General features: G+C 40.7%; 1 long non-coding RNA gene and 1 pseudogene across 1 annotated transcript; both read right to left on the bottom strand.

Annotated features, from left to right (window-relative positions):
• Nucleotides 1-1,704: 1,704 nt before the first annotated feature.
• On the bottom strand, nt 1,705-1,823 carry LOC113029939 (5S ribosomal RNA; annotated as a pseudogene).
• Nucleotides 1,824-2,448: 625 nt separating this feature from the next.
• LOC145430826 (uncharacterized) lies at nt 2,449-14,046 on the bottom strand. Its single transcript, XR_013911149.1, has 3 exons — nt 13,483-14,046; nt 3,616-3,689; nt 2,449-2,792 (listed from the first exon to the last, which is right to left on the bottom strand). It is a non-coding gene; the product is annotated as an uncharacterized LOC145430826 (long non-coding RNA).
• Nucleotides 14,047-18,144: the final 4,098 nt, after the last annotated feature.

Genomic DNA, 18,144 nt, shown 5'->3' with positions numbered 1-18,144 from the left:
ATTGACTCAGGGGGTTGAATAATTATGCACACCCCACTTTTCAGTTATTTATTTGTAAAAAATGTTTGGGTTCATGTATGATTTTTGTTCCACTTCTCACGTGTGCTCCACTTTGTGTTGGTCTTTCACGTGGAATTCCAATAAAATTGATTCATGTTTGTGGCTGTAATGTGACAAAATGTGGAAAAGTTCAAGGGGGCCGAATACTTTTGCAAGCCACTGTAACTGTAACGTTGAGAAATAAAAAATATCCATATCATGTCAGTTATAAAATGAAATCAGTCTGTGCTACACATGCAGTACTAGTTAATAGGAAAGGTGTGTGTGCATGTACGTGTGTGTGTGTTTGTTAACAATAAGGAAAATACAAGTGCTCATACTACAAATACTGTCTCCTACACTCACAACAAGGTCCTGTTTTATTAGTGTCGACATAATAGCTCGGTGTATGTACAGTCCACATGCACAGGCGCTCTCTCGCCGCATGTTACAGTGACTTCATGACTGGCGACAGCTTATCTCTCTCCACGGATGGGATCAATAGACTGGCGCTCCAGCTTGTTGACGTGAAACTGCGGAGACCTGCTATCATATTCACAGTAGTCCACCTGCTTTGGGTAAACAAGGGCCATCTCTCTGGGTCTGGACCCTCCCCCTGCTTCCTCCTCCCCACGACAGGAGGCCTGCTACTTTATATTTATACCCTCATGCAACAGTATAATTTGTGCGCAGAAAAAATGGCATTCATACACAAGCTATCTAGCCATCTTGGAGACAGCCTATTGTGTAAACAGGTTAAACGACATGTTGTCTGGAGGGACCGCGGGCTTGTCCTCTTGTACTAACATATGGTTGTCAGCCTGATGACATCCCTTTGGTTCCCTGTAGAGAAAGGTGTTTGGATGATGTCAGTGCATGAAGGACACGACCCAAAGTGACCGTCATAGTTTTAGTTGGCATAAATTCCAGGAACACTTTGTTTGTTTAATCCCAGTACAGTATTGACACAACTCAGCACAACTGGGACACATTGCGACAGATTTTGTTCAGTACTGGGTAAAAGTCAAACAACCGAACCGCTTTGTTTTTTTATCTGAGACTTTGAAAAAACCAGCATGATCAGGCAGGGAGCAGATGGCAAAATCTTTTTTTTTCCAGTTTGTAAAACTGGAAAAAGAGGATTTATTGTCTTAAAGAATAATAATTCTTTCACAATGTTTGTCTTCCATTGATTAAATCTCCAGAAACTCTATCACTGAGCATATAGAGGTATTAAACCATTAAAATGTTGACTATAACTGTTAAAAGAATGAGTTTAAATACACTTAATTGTTTATCATTTTACACCTCCACCTCCCTAATATGTCAGCAAATCTCACATAATTTGCCATGCGATGACACTATGTGTGTTACTTTGCTAACATGTAAATGGACTGGTTCTTCGCTTTTCTACTCTGTCCGAGCACTTAAAGCGCTTTATACAGCTAATTCATTCACCCAATCACACAAGCACTTCTAAGCTTAAGTGCTAAGTATCTAACATTCATACACATTCACACTCCGATGGATGCATCGGAGAGCAGCATGGGGTTAGTATCTTACCCAATGATATTTGGCATGCAGACTGGAGCAGCCTGGGATCAAACCACCGACCTTCTGGTTAGTGGCTGATCCGCTCTGCCACCTGAGCTACAGCCACCCCAAGGCTTACAGCACCTGGTATTCCCAGGCAGTCTCCCCTTCAAGTACTAACCAAGCCCAGCCCTGGTTAGCTTCCGAGATCAGACGAGGTTGGGCTTGCTCAGGGTGGTATGGCCATAAGCCATGTGTTTAAATGAGACTGGATCGAGATGTTGGTGAGGACAATCAGTGATTAAAGCAGCAGCTTAGTGGTGGTGACTGTGGTGTAGTTTGTTTATAGCCTAATACTGATGATGCTGATGGATTTATTGATTTATTTATTAATACAGTACCAAATCACATCAACAGTTGCCTCAAGAAAACAGACAAAACCCAACAATCATATCAAGACTAATGGGTAGTTTAGTAGCTTTGATAAAGATAAAAGTTCAGGTGCTAGCATAGGTCATCAGGTTGAGTAGGTGATCCATACACCACGAGGCAACTCAAGTGGCCAGTGGCAACTGAACTCTTCCAGGGCTTTTCTTCTATCTTTCCAGATGATTCAACAATAAAGGCTCAAATGCCCCAAACTAAGTCTGAATAACATTTCAAAATCAAGAGGGTGTGTTGTATATACAATATGAGGAAGAGCTTGATTTCTCTGTTTAAACTACCTTGTAGGCTTTGCTCCATTTAAAAGCTCAAATATTATTATTTATAAATCAATTAGAGTACATTACCACATGCAAACTCATCATCACCACTGTACAAAATTCAGTTTTATGAAAAAGCATCATGCGATAAAAAAATCAGTATAAAGCAAACATTTTTGAAACTTGTCTAAAATCTCAACACCTCCCAGCGTGTCGACCTAAATCCAGCCCAATCCCAAACCCTTTGAGTAAAGTGAGAAGCCTTGCTGAAATCCTGAAAAAAAAAAAAGCATTATCATCATAATTACTGTAGCTGCAGTGAGGAGAGAGGCTCGTCTCGGATCCTGCGTGCTCGCCTCTCACAATAGGTGGCCACTTTGCTCGTCTGAGAGGGATCCATATCACAGAGGCCATTGTGAGAGTCTGCACAAAAGCCGTAGCGAGTGATACTTTGTTACTCGAGTGCTCACAGATCACTTTCTTTTGTCCACCTCCACCAGCTGCCATTTTACACCTCTGGAAGAAATTAAAAAAAAAAAGAAAATCTTTGACAGTTAACGAGTGAGTTTTACTGTAACCCCTTGACCTGGCTGAACTTACACTGAAGCAGACACGTCTGTTTACAGAGACGTACACATGCTAACACCCTGTGTAAACACACATAAAAGGAGAAGAGCTCCTCTGTCTATATGCAGAGCATTTAATGACGCTCGCAGATGTCAACTAGAGTTTAACAGTTTGGGTGAGTGCTTACTAATTTATATGAGCACTCTGTGATTATGTTAAGACTTCTTTGACTGTGGATTTGGATGAAGAAACGATTTGGACTGAGGACAAACTCTAAGGATGTTTTGGATTGTTTATCTACTGGATGGCTTTCTTGGCTCTTTTATATCAAAACAGTCTCTCAGTCCCTTTAAATCTCTCATTTTCTTGCAGAGGCAAAAGTAGAGGCTGATTTTAGGGAGATATAATAATACACTGTACAGTATGCACACCCATGTATACATATATATGATATACAGTAGCCTTTGTGCATTCCTCTCTACCAAAATGTTTAGTAACACACCGAGGCTGAAGACAAACCCTTTTTTGAAAGTTAAAGATAAACCAAGACAATGCAAACAAAGGTGTGAACAGTGAAACAGTCACTGGGGGAAACAGATACCAGAGAGCTTTTTGTGTTTTCCAATTTTCCCAATTTTTTTCTAATTCCCCTCCACCCCCATATTACAATAGATTAAATCACATTACATGCATTGGACTGGATCCCCTTTAGGGAGAATTATTTCCTACTAATCTGACTGTAACCCACACATGGGCAAAATACAGTTCCCACCTTATCTCTTAAGCCAGGGGTGTCCAACTCCAGGCTGCGATGCAGGTTTTAGATCTCACTCTGGGTCAACACACCTAAATCAAACGATTAGTTCATTACCAGGCCTCTGGAGAACTTCAAGACATGTTGAGCAGGTAATTTAACCAAATAAATCCTCCCTGTCCCCATTTTGCATCATACAAAGACACGATGGGTGAAACCAAAGATCTCAAATTTAGCCTCATTAGACCAAAGCACAGATTTCCACTGGTCTAATGTCCATTGCTTGTGTTTCTTGGCCCAAACAAATTGCTTCTGCTTGTTGCTTTTCCTTAGTTGTGGTTTCTTAGCGGCTATTTGACTCTAAAGGCCTGATTCTCGTAGTCTCCTCTGAACAGTTGATGTAGAGAAGTGTCTGCTACTAGAACTCTGTGTGGCATTTATCTGGGCTCTTATCTGAGATGTTGCCAACTTGTGATCTCTGAGGCTGGTGACTCAGATGGCCTTAACCTTAAGGGGCAGAGGTGACTCTTGGTCCTTTCCTAGGGTGGTCCTCATATGAGCCAGTTTTGTCATAGCGCTTGATGGTTTTTGCAAATACACTTGGGGACACATTCAAAGTTTTAGCAATTTTCCAGAATGACTGACCTTCAGTTCTTAAAGTAATGATGGGCTGTCAGTTGTGTACCAACCTGACTTCTGCACAACACAACTAATGGTCCCAACCCCATTAAGAAGGCAAGAAACTCCGCAAATGAACTCTGACAAGCCACATCTGTGAAGTGAAAACCCTTTCAGGTGACTACATCATGAAGCTCATTGAGAGAAGATCCAGGGTTTGCAGCACTGTCAACAAAGCAAAGGGTGGCTACTTTGAGGAATAAAAAATATAAGACATATTTTGAGTTATTTATTCATTTTTTCTTTGCTACATCAGTGCGCCCCAGGGCAGCTGTGGCTACAATGTAGCTTGCCATCACCAGTGTGTAAATGTGTGTGTGAATGGGTGGATGACTGAATGTAGTGTAAAGCGCTATACAAATACAGGCCATTTACCATTTTACATAATTGCATATATCTTGCTTCATAATATATGATGTCTTCAGTATGTATCTACAATGTAGAAAGTAGTAGTAGTGCTCTTAATTGTCTTATATTTACACAGGAGCATGAAATGTCTGCTTAATAATGTTTAAACATGACTGTGTTTGGTACTTTTGAGCTTGGATAAAAAACAGCACTCAGCTGTCATTTAATGACTCTGTCATATAATCCTCCTGGTTTGGTTTGTCTGTGTTTACACTGATGCAGAGTTGCTCTCACTTAATGTCTCTTTAACCTATCAACTCCTAATTTAGTAACGTACTGTGAGGTCAGCAGCAGTTGTGGTCAGAAACTCGGTGCTTCTCTCGTATAAAAGCTACATTAATGTGCATGAAGGGATGTAATTCAGAGTTTAAAGTATTTCTCAAATATCTGAGGAGTCATTCGTCTCAAAATATTTCAGTGTACCTGTGCATGACTCTAGGTGTAACAGATACTGATAAAACTGATACTACACATTACTCCATTCAGTCTCCGCTGCTACTGCACAACTCCAACACCCTGTGCACCTTCTCTTTCTGCTGAGTGCAGTGCGTTCCTGCAGATTTCGGCCGCTCATCCTACTACCTACCACTTCCTCTCTGAGAAATCAGCAGAAAAAGAGCGAGACGGGGCAAAAAGAGTAGATCATATTGACAATTATTTCTCTGCGGCTGGCTCCAGGCAAATTAGATTGAATGGGCTGGAAAACAAGTTACATCAATCCAATTAGGTTATGATCAGTGGCTGCTACTGGGCTGCGGAGGCCACAGCACGGGGCTGCTGTGCACTGTACTACTGATAGAACGTCGCGGAGAGGAGACGGAGTCTAAGGCGAGAGACAGGCCTGGTGCTAATGTCTGCCCTAACTCAATAGAGAGGCTGCCTTGCTCTCTCTGATTGACCGCTCCATTAAAATTTTCACAGACATGACTACTGTGGATGTGTGTGCACGCACGCGTGTGTATGTGGGATGGTTATCCTTTAGAGATCAGACGTAGCAAATTCATTTTGCAGCCGGGCCTCGCATCAATCTATCTTAATCATTTGAACCCCACATTAAACAAGCAAACTGCAGTGACATTTGCTGCAGCTGTGGCTCTGAATAAGGGCTGCATGTGTGTCTCAGAATGCACACTATGCATGTTTGGGATTCTGCGCTCAGCTCCCCGTTGGACCGAGTAAAACCCAGGCGCCCTCTGCCCTACTGTCTCTCTCCACCAGATGGGATGGGAATAATGCAGTAATTACAGGAAGCAAGGCTCGACCGCTAAACATTTTTCTAACCAGAGGATCTGTGAGAGGGATTCTGCATTTGGAGAGAGGGAAGAAAAAGGAATGAGACCAAGCGAGGGAGCCAGGCAGGGAGTTTGCCTCTAATTTTCAGTATCTGGATTAAAGATCATCTACCCGTCTGACAGTTTGTATTGTAACAGACTGATGAGCTGTGGGCTTGTGTGTTCATAGATACAGTATAATTGCATGCATGTGGATGCCTTGGAAAAAATAAAGATGTCAGAGATGGAAATCTTGTATTAATCAAGGTCAGTCCTACAGCAGTGAAATCAAAGGTAGCCGTTACATGCAGAGAGTGACCACACGAGTGTAGGAATCAACAGGAGTGACCCCCGATCAAGAACAGCTACTGATTCTTAAATGACCACAATGGCAAATGATAACTAGAAAAAGTTATCATGTGAAAATGCCAGGTGAATGCGGAAATCATGTGCCGAAAACAGCTGAAGAAGCTGAACTGTCTGCTGAAAATAGGTGAAGAAGCTGAACTGTCTGCTGAAGATGGCTTTATTTGAAAGGGTACACTGAAGAGTGTCAAGAAAGCGGGGAAGACATGCGCCAACAGCCATGGGTAGGATTCAAACCTGTGCCACCTGCTCTCAGGGCGCCTGCTCATCTCAGTGAGGCAAACCGGTACTCATCCCAGAGAGAGATATATTGAGAGAAAAAACGGTAGTTAGAGTAGTTAAGTAGCAAAGAATAAAGAAACAGGAACTCAAACCGGTCGTTCAGTGATGACGCGACAAATCCTACTAAAGTAGCCTGCGTTTAATATGGCTTTTGTGTTGTTAACATGTTTAATGTTATGTATTTTCTTCTATTTGATCTCAAAAAGCTCCTAAAACAGTCAGTGATCACTGTTGACCTCCCTCGGCTTTTATTACCGCTAATCATTTATTTAAGCTCAGTTTTTAAAACCTTAGGATGTAGCTACAGCCCATCCCATGCAGCAGTATATGAATGACTAACCTCGTATTGTGGATGGATTATCTCAGTTGTTCTCCTGGCTGAAGTTTGGTCCTTTTACAGCATCCTGCCATGCGATTACATTTGTTCCTGACCACCGAGAACACTCACGTTAACTTTTATCGAGTGGGAAAAAAAGTTAGCTTGTTTATATTATGTTAACATAGCTGTGTCGCTAGCGGTCACGTAGCACATCATTATATACCAGCTAGCCAAACTTCAGTAACCCTACAAACGCCACTGCTGTTTAGTTTTCTGTCTTCATTTATGCTGGAAGTGATAACAGAGCTGTACGTTTTAATTTGTTTCCAAAACCCCGCAGTCAGGACATGCTATATTATATTTAGATAGAAGCTAGCGAGCTAACTCCCTGCTAACTTCTAACTCCGTTAAATGTCATAAATTCCGTTTTCATGGATGCCTGGATGTTAAACTCAATTGTTACACCTGGTAGAGCAGAACGCTGATCATTTTATTAAAGATGAAAGACTTTAGACAGTTTTTCAACTCTCAGTAATGCCATAGTGATCGTTTGATATATGGACCTGCAGCGGAGTTTAGGTCCAGACACGGCTAGTGACGTCAGACTGAACAATCGGATAGGCTGAATGCCTTTGGCATTCACCCAAAAAGTAATGCATATCTTGAGTCTGAAGTTGAAAGTGTGCCTTTGTGGCATGTGAATGCCTACGACTTCTGTTTTTCACCACCTGTATTTGTGGCTGGTCTAATTAGATGGAATAGCATCGTACATCTCAGGCCAGTATATTAAACATTGCGGTTTTCACACACTTGCACCAACTTCTATGTATTTTTAATGGAGGAATTCTAAGTTTATGAGAATGAAAATGTGTGGAAAGATGTAATTATATAGTAATCAACACATATTTATGAGTACAATCATTTGTTTTCCGTTTCATTTTCAGCATCCATTTCTTCTTATTACTTTTAGCTTGTAGAGCTAAGCGTAGCTTTAACATAGTAACTTGAAGTAATCTTTTTCTGTACGACAATCAGTCTCAGATCACTGTGAACAAATTTTTGCCCATTCTCATTTACAATGCTGCTTACGTTCACTGAGATGTGTGGGCTCTGATTTACTCACAGCTCTCCCAGCACCATTACTCCAGTACGGTTGAGGTCTGGAATTTAACCGGACAGTTGAAATCACATGATTCTTTTCGTTTTCTGCCATTCTGTACTAGATTTGCTGCTGTGTTTGGAAACATTCCCATTTGTCTAAAATATTTTGGTACAAAGAGTTCATAGTTGACTCAATGACAACAAGGTGCAGAGGTCATGTGGCTGCAAAAGAAGCCCAAATCATCACCCCTCCACCACCGTGCTTGACAGTTACTATGACATGCTTGTGCTGATATGCTGTGGCTTTGTTTTTGCTGAACATGCAACTGCAGACAGCTCCACTTTGGTCGCGTCTGTACAAATAACTTGGTCATTTTCTGACCATTCTGTACTGCCATGAACTTTTAGTGAGGCCTGTAGAGTCTGAGATGTAGCTCCTGGATTTCTTGCAGTTTCTATGAGCATCACACAGTTTGACCTTAGGGTGAATCTCCTGGGATGTCCAGTCCTGTGATTTTGGCTTTTCATTAAGAAAACTGTCAAAATGTCTGCTTTTATAGAGGTTCTCACATCTGCCACAAGGGTGTACTTAGTTTTTGACAGCACTTATATTTTCACATTTATTGATTCATCGTATTTTTATTTTTTTTTTACCTTTGTACTGTTGTGCTCTGATGTAACATCAATGTTAAGTAGAAAATATGGCAGTAGAGCCTCTGTCCAGCTCTACACTTTCCTATCCCATCCCCATCACCTCTACCAGCATCCAGCATCACACACACACACACCCCAGGTCACACACTCAAAGCTTGCGCTCTTTGACCTGGACCTTGTGTCCAGCATGGCCCTTGGTGTCCCTGTCAGTGCAGCTCCACATGGGTCAGGAAACACTAGTCTACTCCCTCGCTGCTCCCCAATGACCTCTATAGTCCCCGAGGTGGCATTTCCCCTCAGATTAGAGCTAAAAATACCGCGACTGCACTCTGAGCTGCAGCCCCTGGTGATTGTGGCGGAGGGGAGGAAGGAAGCAGCTTTTCCTGCTCTCGTCTGTCCTGGTAAGTTATTTGTCGTCCCTCTCTCTGCCTGTTCCTTCTCTCATACTGTCTCTTCAATTATTTCCACCGCTGTTTTTTTTTTCTCTCTCTGTTGGAAAAGGTTTTTTCATACAAGCAAAAAACATGAACCCATTTCACCTCATCCAGGACAGGAACACCCATGACACTGGAAAACTCTTTGAAAGCAGCAGTCCAATAAGTGGCAGTAAACAAGTCCATAAAGGCAGGAGGAGGAGGGGTGGTGGGCTTTAACCTCTGGATCAGAATTGAGTTAATGTGCCATTAATGCCTGGACACACTCATATAAATATGACATTTGCAAGTTCGTTGCCCGGTCCGAAAGAAAAAGCGAAAGGAAAAAAAAGCTGGCGTGCATTAGCATCGGGCTAATGGGTTGCTTTGCTGGGTAAATACTGAGTTTGTGGTCCTGAATTAAAAGATTTCCCTTCTCAAACAGAGTGGCACAGCTCAGTCCCAGGACATGGCTCAACGGGAGAAAACAAAAACCTCCTCCAGTGAGCAAATATGATTAAGAAAGAAAATGAATCATAATTACATGTGCATACTTTTGGGAACTCAATTAGTAGGCAAACATGACAAAAACATCTACTTGTCTGAAAGAAAGGGTTGCTACTGTGATTAGATTATTTGTAACATTTTACATAAAATTTGCGCTCCTTAGATCAAAATCTCAGTTTGGTCTGATGATGCCTGAATAAAGCCCACTGCTAAAAGAAAGACTGAAAATTAATGAAAAGTATTTAAACGGCACTCACTGACATCCTCCATCACCACCACAACATATCAGTGGACTTCTCATTAATGTTGAAACAGTGCATGCAAGAGCTGTTGAAGTGTGATAAATGCAGGGATTAGTGGCGTGATTTGCCTGACATGTTTACAACAGAGCAGGTGCATGTAATGATAACTCTGTGATTTATACTATTCAGTGTCCACACCCATGCAATCTTAAGTAGTAGCTTTGATCCCCCTTGTGTAACCTGGCAGGACGGCGAGCTCTTTGAACTTTGTGTCACGTGGAAATAAAGCCTGCAAGAAAATCGTTCAGCTATTAATACTGATTTATTGTGATTGATTTTATCAACCCTTCCCCACCCTACACCTACAAAAAATGAGCTGAACAGAACAGATAAATCTATCAATAATACATTTCTTGATTCATTTTTTTAAAATGTGGAATTATCCAAAATGAAAGCCTCAGAAACCCTCAGAAATTTCTAAGGAGGTGAGGCCTGACCGTACAAACCAAAGACGGTGAGTGTGATGGTTAAAGTTCTGAGAACATGTCAAGAAGAATCAGCTGCTATGGTGTTAATGAAATTAACAACAGCTGCACTAGAGGGGCAGCAATTAGACAACCCCCCAAACAGGAATGGTTTTACAGGTAAACACCACTCAGATTTTTTCCCTCCTCATCTTTTATGTTTTTGGTTTTTTTTTTTACTAGTTTTGGTATCATGAGGGATACCTGGACCCTACAAAAGTTGCATAGGTAGAAGATGTGCCATCTTCCAGGATGGCACATCATTACATCCCAGAAGTTCTGCAGTGTCTCCCAGCACAGTCTCAAGAGCATGGAGGAGATTCCAGGAGACAGACAGTTAGAAGGTCCTTAACCAACCAGTAGATGCATTTGCATCATGGGATGAAAATGTTAGATGAATATGATGACTAATTTAGCATTTCTGGTGCCAGCTGACTTATGCTGTGCTCTGGTGTTCCCAGATATTTATTACACTCTAAAATTATTCTAGGTGTCTAAAATTCAACTTCAATCCAGAGTATGTGACATGGAAATATCCATACCCTAAGCTTCTGTGTAACAGTGCTGAGAAAACAGTCACATTCTCGATTCCTAGTGTTCGGAATATAAAGTTTCAAAATGATGTTTTTGGGTCACATTTGTGTATAAATCATAACAATTATGGTTTGGGTTGTGCTAAGCTGCTCTCCGACTCATTTTCACACGTGACATTTCTCTTTAAGACCTTGTTAATACCTATGACTCATGTTTCCACTTCTTCAAGAAACTGAAAGCTTACTTTGTCGGATGGTGAAAAAGTAACATACAGTAGGCTCTTGTGTGATTTGATTTGTGAGTGCAAAGTGGATTTGTCAGGCCACATAGCAAAGCCAAAAGAGAATGAATTCCAAACTTTAGCATGAACCCGGTTCTTATAACAGAGGCTAGAGTTGAATAAGACTGGATCTTGGACCCTCTGAACTTCAATTGTTACTTATTATTTTGCTAGATTTCTACACACTCTGTCACTTCCTTGCTTGCGCTCACTGTTTCCCCATCTCTTGTTCCTCCTTTTCCTTCAGTTTACTTTGTTCCGTCTCTGCATTCGCCACTGCTGTCTCAGCTGTGCCCCATATGATCTCTGTGATAAGTCCATTTTGTAATTTGCAGTGTTTTCAAAGCCATTATTACAGCTTGTTTATATACTGAAGCTGACTCTTGGCCTCACCATGATGGAAGACAATTAGTAGGAAGCCCAGTTTGTGGAGCCCTGTGTGGTACTATTAGGAAACAGAATAACAAATCATGGCAGAGGCAGACGGAGTGGATAATAGCTGGAGTCATGCACACACACACGCACGCACACACATGCACATACACAACTTTTTACTTCTTGTATCTCACTGAGGACATTCACTGACATAATTCATTCCTTTGCCCTTTATCCTGACTTTAACATAATAATAATCATAATAATAACATTTAGAATCCATGGATGTCGTAGAAGCATCCCAGACCGGAATAAATATGTTCTGCCCCGTGTAACTGTTTTTGTTTTTATACACAAAACTGAACATAAAACAATCTGCTGGACACGGACAGCAGCATGACTGAGAGGTGACAAGATATCTACTTTAATGTACTGAATATTTTAAGTGGATTTGCAGAGGCTCAAAAAGTTCTTTATTATAACATCATTGTAAATTACATGATGGTGTCGAACCCTTTATTTTGAATATGGATGTTACATTTTGTAGATCGGACACAGGCGTGGTTGCTGAGTAGCCCAATGAATTCCTATCTTACGTTAGCTTAAACCTTTATGTAACGTTAGCCATTGTAAACAGTTGTGATAGAAATAATTTCACACTGGAAATGCCAGCAGAGCAACAGCCACAACTGTTCTAGTCACCATCTCCCACATGTAGTTCCTACTTGTTCGAAAAACTGATAGATGTACAGTCTTCCTGCTCCAGTTCTGGACCAAGCATTTGACTGCTTGAAGGGTTTCTTTTTGGATTTAAGTTTTCTTATCCAGGAAGTTTTTCTTCTTTTATTTGGCTGTTTTTTGAGCAGTTGATGCCTGGTCTAGTACCTGTGTCTTTAGTGTAAACCTTTGTAGAAGACTCGGTCAGACCAGCTGGTATAACTGGCCCCTGCTATCCATTTGTGGGCTGCCGGATGTTCCTCTGCCTTCCATAAGTCCATGTTGTCACCTCAAGGTCTTTTGCATCTGTTTGTGTTTGACTGAAATTCTTTTGTTTCTGGTCTGATTTATTTTGAACTCTGTGAAAACTGATAGCAAGCCTTTTCTTTTTTTCATAACATGAAATATGTCATATTGATATAATCCCGAGCAACACTGTACTAAATGACTGACTAAGCACTGCATTTATGAAAAAGTTACCCTGGTTGCCAAGTATGGTTTGCATCCAGACCCCAGCCTGTGGTTGGGCTGAAGCAATATAAGTACTTTAATTAATGCTGTGTAGAGAAGGTGGTCTTTCTTTAGATTTAATTTAAATCAAGACTTGGTGTGGTGGTCTGCTTCAACACAGAAAAGGTTTACAGTGATACAGTGATTGCTAAAACAGAGCGGTAATGCTTAAATCATAAATTAAGAGCATTTCCTAATGATAGCAATACAAACTTCTGAGTGAAATTACATTTCACAACATATTTGAAGTTAGATTTTAAGAAAAAGGTTCAGGGACCAAAAGTGTTATGCAGCCACATTAATAACACAACCATGTTTAGCCTGTGGTAAATGGTTTTAGTTTACTACATCAGAATATTGTAGAAATAAGTAGTGATTTTACAATATTTTAAAAGCAACTTTTCCCATCTGGACAAATAGAGAGGAAACATGTTATACTGCTGAGCTGTCAGTGTTTACTCACTTAGATTTTCACATTGGCCTTCTTTGGATTAAATAAAGTCTACCAACATAGTTTTAACAATATAAGGGCTCCAGTCAAGCTGACTGAGTTTGGTTATTTAGTCTCACCTAATATAGTGTGTGTTTGACAGTCTCATGAAGCACCAAGGGGAATTACGGGGCTGATTTCAGTGTCTCTGTTCTAATCACTAAACATGCAAACTGACCAACTGTCTCGTTAGCCTGAGGTCTATTCCACTCACATATCTGTCCTGGCCACATCCCCAAAGAAGCAGCATCCGTCTCGGAACAACGGCTGTTTTTTCTCCTCCGGGACAGGCTGGTGCCAGGGAGAGCGCTGTGGGTAAACCTCTCACCCCCCACCGCCCCGGCAAACAAACCACAAACAAACCCGCCAGGGCCCCAGGCACCAACACAACCACCAGCCCCAGCCCCTCAGTCTGCCTGAGTCAGCTGGCTGTGTGTGTGTGTGTCTGTGTGTGTGTGTGTGTGTGTGTGTGTGTGTGTGTGTGTGTGTGTGTGTGTGTGTGTGTGTGTGTGTGTGTGAGAGAGAGAGAGAGAGAGAGAGAGAGAGAGAGATTGTTCAGGGTTAAAAGAAAAAAGAAAGAAAGAAAGAAAACCTGCCCATACAGAGGTCTTTATAAAAATATCAGGAGCTACACGACTGGACTTTTTTATTGAGAAAAAAAAAGATGCAATTTTGATGTCAAATCCGTAATATTAGAAAAACACATTACTAATATATTGATAGCTTAAATGCGTACTTGTTCAAACTTGTTTATTTGTATGAATTGAAGGTGAGCAGAAGGGCTACATACCTTGGATGCATGAACATTCATTTCTTCTGGTCTTTGCACACATGCTTATATTTTTTTTAGCATGTTAAAGCTTCCAAACAGCAGTGCACAGAAATAAATGAGGCAAAAAGGTACTTTTACCAGTTTGCAGTTATTTGGTCAAGTATGAAGTTTTTAAACTTTAATGGGACTTTAGAAAGTCTACAAGTTCAACAAAATGTTTATATATCTTTAAATCTCTGTGTGTGATAAAGTCATCTAATAGTTGTTGAGCTATTTCAGTCTGAACCAAAGTGGTATGCTGACCAGCAAACCAGCACACTAAGAATAATGTATTTTTCCTTTCCCCAACCCTCCAACTTACAGCTAAACTAGGAGCATCTTGCTCAACTCTGTGGTTGAATGAAAGCTGAATTACACAAGGTGTTGAGTTTACACTCTGCTCCACTGTAGGCCAATAAAACATCTCATTACAAGCTTACATGGCTCTCACAAAAGGACTGCATGGCTATGTTAGGCTTTTGTAATGGTCACCTTGAAAATGCATATTCAGCTATTAACGTGTAAGGGGAAAAGTGTGTTTAGTCTCACTGTTTCCTCAGCACTATTTCAGGGTGGGTCGAGTTATCCTCTTTATTGTATATTACAGAGAGCAAATAAAGTGTAATTAGGCATCACAGCTTCAAGGCCACCAACAGTGCTGCCCAGGCGCAGTAAATATGTAATTTCTTTTTCAGCTTTGCTTACCCTTTCTTAATTTATACCCAGAAATAATTCCAGAAAGTTTCCCAACATGTACTTTATATCCCGAATCAGCTGGCTTAAAGGAGGATGCTGCAGTAGAGAAGAAGCATTTGCTTTGTAGCACTGTGATATCTCACGCAACAGTTTCTTTTCTTCATTACGTGTGAACCGTGAATTGTATTTGTGCATGTCACAGCTGGCAAAGAGATGTTACAAACAGTGATTAGCTCTAACACGAGGGAAGCATAATTAATCAAAATTACTGCTGACGGTTGCTCAACACCGCTCTGCGCAAAATAAGTGGAGCATGAGTACGGCTGTGGTTGGAAGCGCCGGAGGAGAATCCGGGGATGGTACTTCCCGAGGATATCACAGCTTAGCTTTCCTAAAATTAAACAAAGGAATAAATATTTAAACGGGTTTTTCTGCTTGCACTTTGACTGCCCGTGTGACGCAGGTGGGCACGTAGCCAGATGCAGGCATCACACCCTCAACTCTGGTGCCTGTGTGTGTGTGTGTGTGTGGGGGGGGGGGATTTTGGAAACTAATGTTCACTTGGCCCATCTAATGAAGCATTTAATACACAGCCCTGGGAATGCAGAACAAGCATGAATCATGCAGCAATTAAACCATGCTCCAACATCTACTGGAAAAAAAGAGAAAAAAATCCACGGTGCTGCTGCGAGCTCGAGACGGACCTCAGAAATACACAAGAGCAATGTGTCAAGGAAAAACCATGCGTGTAAAGGATGTGATGGTAAAAGAGCTGATGTGCATGTTGTCAGATTTGTATTGTTGATTGTCATTTATGCTTAGAAATATTTACTTCTATATGCTTAGAGTTTTGTAATTAGTTGTAGATTGGTAGAGGTTTTGATCACATGTTGTGGGTATTTCTGTTTACAGCGCGTTTATGAGAAGGTGGAGTGCAGAAATGGCTCGATAATAATTGCAGCAAGTTTGTTTCTGCCTGTTGGATGGGAGTTGACGCAGCAAGGAACAAACTGAGAGCCAGAACTTTAGAGAATCATATGAAAAAGATTTAAAAGAGAATTAATGTAATTACTGTTAGTAAGTATAAAGCCTAGTGTGTCATTCAGTGGTTGAACAAGTTATAAAAAGTGCAAAGACTATTTTACTTTCTCAGCCTATTCTTACACCCTAAGCAATCTGACTACCTGATAATGAGACGTTAGGTGTTGTTCACATGAATCTTGACTGACTAAATAAAATTTGAGATCCTAATACTTCTAAGTTATTTTATGCAGGATATAAAAACAACGACAGCAAGGAGAAGAAATGGAAATTTTAGAATTTACAACACTGATGATTTATGCTTATTATTTCTTTTTGTGAATGATCTCCAGCTTTAAATTGTGGAATAAAATTCGATGTGTTCCCTTCCATAAAGGATTGCTCAGTGCATCCACTGCTAAAGATGCAATTCAAGGCTTGCGCAGAGACAGCCATTCACACAGGAAGTACTCGCAAGCTTCATACAGTGAGGTCCGAGCCTTAATTTGAACTGTGGACCTTACTGTGAGGCACTAACAACCACACCACCATGCCACTTAACATGACATGGCCTAAATGATCACAATAACTTGCATGCTTGTGGATTAACCAAATCAGCCAGTGCTGTCTACTTGCTAGATTTCATAGCTTACAAGAATTATAAAGACAAACATAAAACAGTGGTGTTTTCATCATTTGAAATAATTCTAACCTGGTTACTCAATAGTTAATTTACAGCAGACAATATCAAACTGTTAATAGGTTAAACATTTTATAATATCTCAAAAGACTTAATTAAGAATTAAGAATATGTGATATGAAATAAATAGAGTATAGAAAAATAAAGTTTAAACTTTAACCTTTAAGGTAAGAGAAAATAACAATCAGCTTAAGTTATATGTAGTCAAAACATTTTAGCATTAAAGTCTGTAAAGTAGCAACTATGCAGAATCATAGAGTCATATAGATGATTGTTGGATCTTAATCATTGATTCACTACCTGCCACCAAAGGAAAAATAAGAGGTTATCTTACTTTAAAAATTTTTTTAATTAAAGTTACACTGAAGATGGGCCGACCAATGAGAAAATGGCTGGATTAAAGCATATTGATCCTCCAGCTGATCAGTCGAATCTGAACCTGCAGTTCTGTTAATAGTTTAGAATTTAGCAACAAACACAACTGCAACACGATTATTGCAATTCTTCTTCTAGGGCAGCGAATCACACTGAGTATGATGCAGAATAAAAAACATAACCATATGCTAAAAGGGTTCAAATGTAATCAGGCACCTAGGAATGACCTTTCAATCATCCGAGCATAGACGTATAGGATGCTGTCTCAGCCACTGGATTTGTCCAAACTTAATAATCCTGGACTTTAAACCTTTTTTTTTCCTGCCATTTATTAAAAACAATGGCAGCTCATATATATTCTCAGTATTTGAGATGTGTCACTATAATAATTACAAATGAGCAGTCAAAGCCTTTGCAGAACCAAAGCACCCACCCAAGTCTTTCATAACTCATTCCTTGAACTTTTCCATACAGTGGAGGAAAGTTCCCACTTCCATTCCAGCACAAATTATCCCCCATCACTTCCAGTCTGTGGATGCTTATTAGAGTATGATAATATTTGTGCAAGTACCTGGATTGAGTGAGTTTCCCTTTTCTTTTTTTTTACTTCCTTGAAACATTTCAAGCTGTTGCTGTGTGGTATTGACCTGCCACACAGCTTGCTAATGTTTCCCGAAAGCTTCTTTTCACTTAATATTAAATAATTCTCATTGAATTTATAATAAAACAATACCTGAATCCACCAGATGTGTGTATTCTGCTGAACCGGGGGGGGGGATTTTGAACCTAAATCCAGCGGAGCTGTTTTCAAAAGGACAGCGACGTATCAATTTCCAGTTAGAAAACCCCAAAGCCCAGACCAAGTCTAACAATAATGAGGGGAGTTTTACAAGTGTAGCAACAGCAGGGTTCTTTGGAGAGAAAACATTATGATTGCATTAGATGAGATGGCACTCCAGAGTCAGCACTTTACTGTAGGGTTTTTTTTTTGTTGCTGTTGTTTCTTTGTGAACAGGCTCGTTCACGACCTCAGTCAACTGCAACTCGGCTGTGTGCTCTAAACATACAGCTCTGCTGTGTATTGTTCCAGAGCAATTGCACGACCGTCCTGTGTCCGACACAATGGAAGCGACACAAACAGAAACCCGATATCCCTTTGAGCCGTGCACCGTCCAGTCAGCCTGGTGCTGGTGGTGGTGGTGGTGGTGGTGGGGGGGGGGGGGGGGGTTCAAGAGCAGAAGGAGCATTTATAACTAAACATCATATTTCATACC

This window comes from Astatotilapia calliptera, chromosome 9 (genome assembly GCF_964374335.1).
Source record: "Astatotilapia calliptera chromosome 9, fAstCal68.1, whole genome shotgun sequence".
Lineage (NCBI taxonomy): Eukaryota > Metazoa > Chordata > Actinopteri > Cichliformes > Cichlidae > Astatotilapia > Astatotilapia calliptera.
The sequence above is the reverse complement of the archived record's forward strand: the minus strand, read 5'-3'. Positions and strand labels throughout refer to the sequence as shown.